This window comes from Melanostigma gelatinosum (assembly GCF_949748355.1).
Source record: "Melanostigma gelatinosum genome assembly, chromosome: 2".
Lineage (NCBI taxonomy): Eukaryota > Metazoa > Chordata > Actinopteri > Perciformes > Zoarcidae > Melanostigma > Melanostigma gelatinosum.
The window spans coordinates 16,013,222-16,021,727 of record NC_136635.1 but is presented as its reverse complement, the minus strand read 5'-3'; positions in this window follow the sequence as shown (position 1 = coordinate 16,021,727).

Below are 8,506 nucleotides of genomic sequence, written 5' to 3'. Positions count from 1 at the left end.
AATTTTCACGTGTACGAAAATCACAATTTTGTGTTTAATTCTTCGCTGCCATAAAACCACGAGTTATGCACAAAAGATAGTTTTTTTTGTCCCTCAAAGACATATCATTTTCAAGTGAATTATTTCCCAATATTGCAGTTTCCTAAAAGGCCAATTTTATTTTTGATATTGCTGTTAGAGATGCTTGTGTTGTGAGCTGGGGTATCATGAAATGTACAGGTTTTGTTGCACAAGCTAAATAATGCACCAAAGTGTGATGCATCATTTTTTGCTTGAAAAGTAATTATAACAGGCGGCCTACTGTATATTCACAACCCTCAAGAAAAAATACAATGCTCACAAAGAAATCTATCTTTTGAATGGTGCATTGAGATCTAAGAAAATATATATATGTATAAATGTAACCTAAAGTAACGTTGAATACATTTTCAGAAACAGAACATTTTTTTCCTTAACAAATTGAAAAATTGATTGACAAAATGAGGGATAAGCATCACTCAGTTTGGTCCATCTTTTGCTGCAGGTGTGCAGGTGTGACCTTCTTCTTTGCCTAATTGTCTGGTCAGTTAATGTCTGCAGCTAGAAAATACACAGTGTGTACATACTGCTAAACACACAAACATATTCATACAGTCATGCACACATGGTGGACACATGCGCACATATAAGCGCTTGTGTGAGGGGAATTAAAAAAGAAATCACATGATTGAATTTCAAATGAAATCCGTCAGGCTGAACGGTGTCCTGTATGAGCAAATTGCTCTGAAAACCTTGATCACACTCGGCTGCAAACTGCCTGTCTCAAGGGGGGAAAGGTATGACTTTACAACACTTTAGGTTTCATCTAGTACAGTCAAACAAATATCAATTACTTTGAACTCTCTCTCCGTATGTCAGCAGCAGCATGATTCATGGCAGTGAACCAGACATAATGATTACTTAGCTGAGTTTTCAACCTGCTGAAACAGAATGCTTCAGTTGGTGCTATTCTTAGCAGCGAGCTGATGTTAGGTGATGATTTTCAAACGTAATAATGTTTTCACAGATTCAGTGAGATGGGTACTCTTGTGATTTCTACAATGTAAATCAATAGTGCTTCATGTTTGCAGCATTTGTCTGGCGTGCTTCATGTTCAGCACAGACTTTTAGTTCACCACCAGACACCAGAGCTGAAAGGTCATTCATTGAACTGCTCTCCTTGTATCTCACAGGAAAAGTGTCCCAAGTTTTACAAACTGGAATTGATTTATTATGAGAAGTTTGCACAGACTCTACACTGAGAGTGAGAGAGTGTTTCTCACGATTTAAAAATTATTTTTCGTCTTTTCTGACAAAGTGAGTGAAAGCTTCCCCTTAACAGTAGGTCCACCTGCAGTGAATAAGGGAGCATTAAAAACAGACACACACACACACACACACACACACACACACACACACACACACACACACACACACACACACACACTCAAAGCACTGGCATCATATTTTACTTCCAGAAACACAAGTTGCTTCTCTCTTTATAAAGTAAAATATTTTGCCAAAATGCTGTAGGAAGAAGTCACCATTGACGGCAGAAGTTAAATATTTAAATTCACAGATTGTAGTGATCAAGAGTCAAGTACAATCCTACATTTGATTCGACTCGCTGTATTTATTCTCCTGTGGAGAGACAACTGGTCTAAATTGGCTGGTTAATAAGGATCACATGCAATCTATTATATATGTTGTTACATTTTATTATAAATACAAATATATTCACTGGCAATATATTCAAAGACAAACTGCTTGGGATGGAGACTAGCTTCTTCGTTGCTTATTCATTTTAGTATTTTTGCATCTCTTATGCTTACATTTCATATCTTAAGTTTCACAGTTCAGTGAGGAGAAAATAAAATATCTTCCTGTAAAATGAATCCTTGCTGTTAATTACATACACTGTTAATGCACTACTCAGAGCACACAATAGATAGAGTTAATACGTAGAAGGGAAGTTTAATCAAGACTTAAACAAAGCACAGTATTTCACTGAAAATATCTGCAGACAGTCGAGAGCTTCTTCCTATTTCTCATTGCCGGATCCTTCTAAACTAAGAGTCCATTGACTCTCAGCCGTGACGAAATGTTTAGGAAGCCCTGTGTAATTATGTTTTATTTTCTAAATGTTCCCCTCTCAGTGAAATACATACAGACGTTGTTCGTGGGGCACAATGAGGAAGACTGTTGTCACGGTCAGTGACCTTAAAATGGTCAGTGACCTTAAAATGTGTGCTGTTTTCAGACGCCAATTGTTCCATTAATCGGACTTGCAAGATATTTGCGAATGTGGGGGTTAAAAGAAAACACAAGGACGCGGAAGACACATGAGCCCACATCCTTGCTGCAACTGACAACATTAAACTTTAGTCTCTCCAGTTTGGCTTTAGCCTGTGGCAAAGCAACTTGATTGAGGCCTTTGATGGGCATTAATACACCGTGGCGAGACGGCTTTGTTCGGGAATGGAAATGAACATAAAACGGAAAGCGGAACAGGAAGGAGAGAGGCCCACAAGCTGATCTTATTTAATTTCACATAAAAGAGACATTCCATCTTTGCAGAGCCTGTTTTTTTGGCATCTCAGTGTATGAAAACCCAGACTTGCTCGACATACTGAGGATCATACGCTGGATGTGTGCATAGCATTTGCTGAGCATTTCTGAAACCAAAACAGTCTGGGCCATTTCGAACACATCACATGTGGCAGCAGACTTTAAAAAAGAAAATGGCATGACTGGTACAACTTTTCAGTGGCACTGGGCAAATCAGCATGGAGGAATGTTTTTGGCTACTACCTGGCTTAATGAGAGGCGGCCCTGCCCATATAAGCGTCTATTAGTCTTGACCACAGTCTTTTACAGTGTAGAATGAGCTCAGCTCTGCTCAAGTGTTTCATCTAAAGGCAAATATCTGCAGTGTATCTGACTGAACCAAAGATTACCCTCCTGTCATATCACGTTACAATGTGGAACAACAGCACTGCGCCAGTGGTGTGTTGGACTCTTTGATGACTTGACTCAGTTCATGTCTTTTCAATGGTGGGGATGCGAATATTTGGAAAGTTAACAGCTTTTATTCAATTTCACTTCTTTTTTTGTTGTTGCAGTGAATCAAGTGATTGCTGGGAGACTAAGAATTAGACTTGCACTTCTGTTTTTGTTAATATTATGTATTATATACTGACACCTCCAGCTTTTACATCTCACTGTGTCATTGTTTGTATCATATCCCGTGTATTGCTTAATATCTTCACTTTATCAAAGCCAAAAGTAGAGATGTGTTAGAGGGCGAAGTCCTGAAGGAGTCAGTTGAGCCAGTGGCACTGATTTGGGGATTATGAGTGAAGACCTCTGAATCCCGGATTTAATGACAAACAAAACAAAACATGGACTTGTATAAGATGCCTATAGACTTCCTCATCTGTTAAATAAAAAAATAAAGAAATGTTCAGAATGCTCATTGTGGTCACTTCATCATCAGTGAAGATGTCAATGGTACATGTGTTTTTAATTGCAGGTGGATTCAAAGACTTCAACACTGCAAAACATTGTGCAGTCTCTTTTCAATATTTTTATCTCAAGTTAATACAAATACATACGTTTTACTCATTCAGTCAGTCAACTTAACATGTCTAAATTACATTTTCAGAGCAAAGTATAACATCTGACAGGCAGTCCTTCGACTTGATATGAGTTGAATGAATTTAAAGCCTATGATGAAGGCTAGTCCCCACCATTACACTGTCAAATAAAAATAAAAAATCCTGGCAACTTTGGTACAAAAGTAGCTTCAATAGGAACAACCACAGCGGTGTAGCATCTACAGCAATGATTCTTAGCATTTCTTATCATTATAATAAAATCTATAACTATACATTTGAAAGGCAAAATCTGAATGTGTGTTAGTGTGACACGGTTTATTGATGTTGATTTCTCAAGCCGACTTTAAACCATTCAAGTTATTCAAGTTCAGTTCAGTTCACTCACATTATGGCCCTTTTCACAGCAGCCATCTTGGCACATCGTTGCAGAGTAACACATGTGTAATTAATAACATTAACCATGGCCTTGTTCTATTCAGGTGGGTCAGGGCCCTGGTATTGTGCATGCTGGCTTACTGGAAAGGTTGCGACACACTAAATAGAATGGGACCATAATCAATTCAAACAATTACACCTGTGCAATTACACCTGCTATGACATGTCAAAATGGCAATAATGTTTTACAATGAAAATGGATTTATTATCATTTACCAAGTTCCTTAAACTAAACCTCTGTTTAGCTCCTACACAGCCTGTTATAGTGTATATCACATCAAATATATAATGTGTTTTCATACATTGAATACACTGAATATACTATTGGCACATGAATACATGATGTGATAGCTCTCATTGTCGTGACTATCGTTTCTTTGTTGTTCTGCCTGGCCTGGCTCTCTGTCCCTGTCTCCAGCTCCTGCTCACTTTCCTCAGGCCAGGAAGCCTCCTCTCACTCCCTGGACCTGCCATCCTTTAGCCATCCACCAGATGCCCTCAGTCCTGCTCTCCTGAAGTCCCCTCCCACCCACACACCTGTTGTCATTTCCCTCATCAGCTCTGACCGGTCTTCCCTGCCCAGCTCCTCACCTGCTTCTCATTCACTCGTCAGCCACACTCTATATGAACCAGTTCACCTCAGTGTTTCCTGGGTCAGATCATCATTGCTGCTATGCAGTTACTTGCTACCTGGCTGCCTTTTGAACACTGTAAGCTTTTGTAAATGACTCGCTGAATTCATCCTACTGTTTCCTCGTCTGTCTGCATCTGGGTCCACCCTGTTTCACTGCATTGCCAATTGTGACACTCATATTTGCACTGTGTTATTATATCATTCGGAAGTCTGAACTGGGCTTCTGTACGAGTGCTTGCTGTAGATTTTGGCACAAAAGAGGATGATAACACGCAGAGTGTATTGATGAATGAGTAAAATAAAATGATATACAGATATATGAGTGCCGTTATTGCTCTCACACATCAGTGAACAATATATCACAGTAAATGCTGTTTGATTGTCACCGTAAAACACAGATATAAGAATGTATTTTCTTTTCTTTCGGTAGATCATTGAAATCCTAAAGCAATGTGAAAGAAAAGAGACCTTAGACATTACATTCAGTCTTTACTTTTTTACTTTTTTTCAGAGGCTTTTATAATGAAATGCTTTTCTATTTTGTGTATTTGCAAAAGTGAAAATGTGATTATTTGGTGTTGCCAAATCCAAATTGCCATATAAACTGGTAAAATTAAACATTGAAATAACTGCCTACAAACAGAATTGTATTTGTGTGTGTATTTTCTCTTTTCATCAGTAACCAGCTGCTGTAAAGAAGAAAAGAGGTCTGCAGTAAGAAGTTGAAGGACTGAACCGTAGTGGTTTGGATTAAAGGTCAGCTGACTTATGAGTACTTTATGGTCTCACACATTAAACTCAACAAGCTAAAAATCTGTCTGGTAAATACATTTGCACCAATGAATGTGCTATACTGAAATCTCCAGTGGCTGTTTTTTCATCTTCCTGGACTCTGTTGCTAACCGTGAGTAACCGTGAGATGGAGATCGACAGTGCTGTGTGGTAAACCAATGTATGTGTATATCTGGTTGGTGGTCTGGTTGCAGGAGTACACAGATCATTTTTTTCGACAATGTTTTGATTTTCTGTGGTCCTGAGTGCTTGACGGACTGGTTTGTTCATGCGCATGTCGGAGCCTGCCGAGTTTCTTTGTACCGGTAGTGAACAGTGGTAACAGCACACCTGCACATTCAATGGCCAATCTGGCCGAGTGTCTTCTGGGCACGGATGAGATGATGCTCTGCCCGTTTGAAGCGCTGCAGCAGACTTTTATGTGCTGCTGAAATTGGTTTCACATGAGTCGGGGACCAAACTGCGTCAGCAGATTTTCTGATCAAATTAAATGAAGAACGAGGGGAAAGCAAAAGCACCCCGTGGTTACACTTATCTTGAATTTAATGAAATAGGCCCAAGGAGTTAAAGATAGAAAAATCATCTGTTCATGCTCTCTTCGAGTTTGGTTTGGTGTGTAATCTTGGTGTTCACAGTCAGAGTCAGTCTGCACCTTCACTTCACACAGTGCCAGTGAAACATCTGCTTGACTTCCTGTGGAGGAGCTTGAAACATCTGCACCTCATGTGTGGCAGGTTCAAAGACTGAACAGGTAAACTCTCAGTGAACCTCTGCGTTCCTGGTTCATAAGCACAGCATTTGATTTCCAAATGTCATTTCATGGCTGAATAAATGTACATGTGATAAAAAAAAATGATATATACATTTTTGTCTTCATTAAACTAGTTTTAAAATCATCTTAGCTTTACTTTCCATGCAGCCTCTTTCCTCCGCCTTTGTGTGCAGAGCACATAGCCTATTGTCTTTACTGTATGTTGAAGCATTTACATGTATGTGCAGTACAGTGAGGTTTGAGTTCAGGTCTATTATTTTCAGGTCTCCTTTAAAACATCTTGACCTTCGGGCTGTGCAGAGCTTGCAGGAGGCCTGGAGATGGTGCCCAGCCCATCCAGACCGTCGATACACAAAATCCACTCATGAAAATTTATTAGGATCCGGACAAATGTTTCCCATATGTGTCTACCGCCAGAATCTGGTGTTAATCTTGGGATACCTCTACTGATATGATCAGTTTAGAGAAGTATCCTGCTTCATCAAATTCAGAGCACACCCATGCAGCACACACAGAAATGCGGCACAGGGGTGTGTGTGTGTGTGTGTGTGTGTGTGTGTGTGTGTGTGTGTGTGTGTGTGTGTGTGTGTGTGTGTGTGTGTGTGTGTGTGTGTGTGTGTGTGTGTGTGTGTGTGTGTGTGTGTGTGTGTAAGGCCAGGACAACTTATGTAATGTAGGTTGCTGTAAACACAAATAAATGATTGGGTTAATCTTTTCATTGTTTGCGGGATACATGAATTGAGACGATGCACTTGATACTTTGCAGTGTCAAATAAGCCAAAGTCCAAAGTTCCACTGTTAGGTAAGTAAAAACAAGCAGTAGAGACATGTGATACTAATGTGTACCAGTATAAAGATACTTCAGAAACGCTGCACTGGCACCTCACCCAACTCTAACCACTTCTGAGAGATAATGCTGTGCAAATAGGTTGCAGGCTGCAATCTAGAGGACACTGTATTCTGAATAAATTACACAAATGTCCAGCAATTTGTTGTCTCCCTCCCTACCACACTGTCTTTGGAAATGCCCAGATGCTGAAGTGTTGGTTGATGCTGTCAGCTTTCTTTAGTTCCATTGGCTCTCCTTTCATTCTGCAGTTAGTTGTTTCTTTTTCATTCTTTCAAATGGATACTTATGAAACAGTTTAGGACTTTTCTTACAGACAAGAATGCTGAAAGTCTACAAACAACGTTAAACTAAGTATTTTGCAGTGTACCATGATAAGGTCTGGGAAACCATTGAAGAGAGTTAAATGTTTATCTATTATTTAAAGATTAGTATGGTGCCTGTCCCTGTTCAGAACGGCTGATTGCTTGGCCTCCGGTGTTGCTGATTGCATCTTTCTCGAGATCCGCTCACAGAAACCACTTCACACTTGACACTGCGCTTCCTTGGTTCTCTCTTCAGACTCTTTCAATTTTAGTCAGAGGAGGCAACTGTCTTCAGTCTAAATATTTCCAAGGTCAATAACTGAAGATCTCTTGCCTCATACTTCATACTACCCTCAACCTTGTTTATAAAATGTCAGTTCCCCACCATGAAACTAAAGATTGAATGTTGATGTAAAACCAGAATGTATCTGGTTTTGATAACATTTTTTGATTTGATTTGATTTGTTTAGTTTTGAATTTTTTTTTGATTAGTTTCAATAGCAAATGGCTAATTCCATCAGAAACCGTTATTGGTTTACAATAGAAGATAATAAGAAACAATGTTTTTTGGATTGAGATTAACCACAGGTGTCCATCTTTTTCTGCAATCTGTGATCTTGTTATACAACAAAACCCTCAATATCACCCATATAAATATGTTCGCAGTCATATTTTTGGGCATTTAAGAGCACAATTTAGACAAACTCACAATTGTGCGCTGTGATGTATCAGCCTACTGTATATTGTGACTAATTTATGGGCAAACAGTTATACCTTTACAATTTTAGCACTGTTTTTTTATCCTGACAGAGATATCTCAAATTTCTGTCTTTGTTTTGCCAGTTTGACTTTCTTCACCTGCCACCACTATACTTCAGCTCTACACCGTCTCATGATGGGCAGGTAGCGTCTTAGCTGGTTGGCGGCGACCCACCCAACCCAATTGATTTTCATTAGCGTATACATTTTTGTAGAAAATATACTGTGAGTGGATTGAATTGTAAAATGCAGTGACATGAAAAAGGGGGATATGACATCTAGTTTGTGACGTTTTCTAAGACAGTGTGTGTTGTATTGGTGTGCATA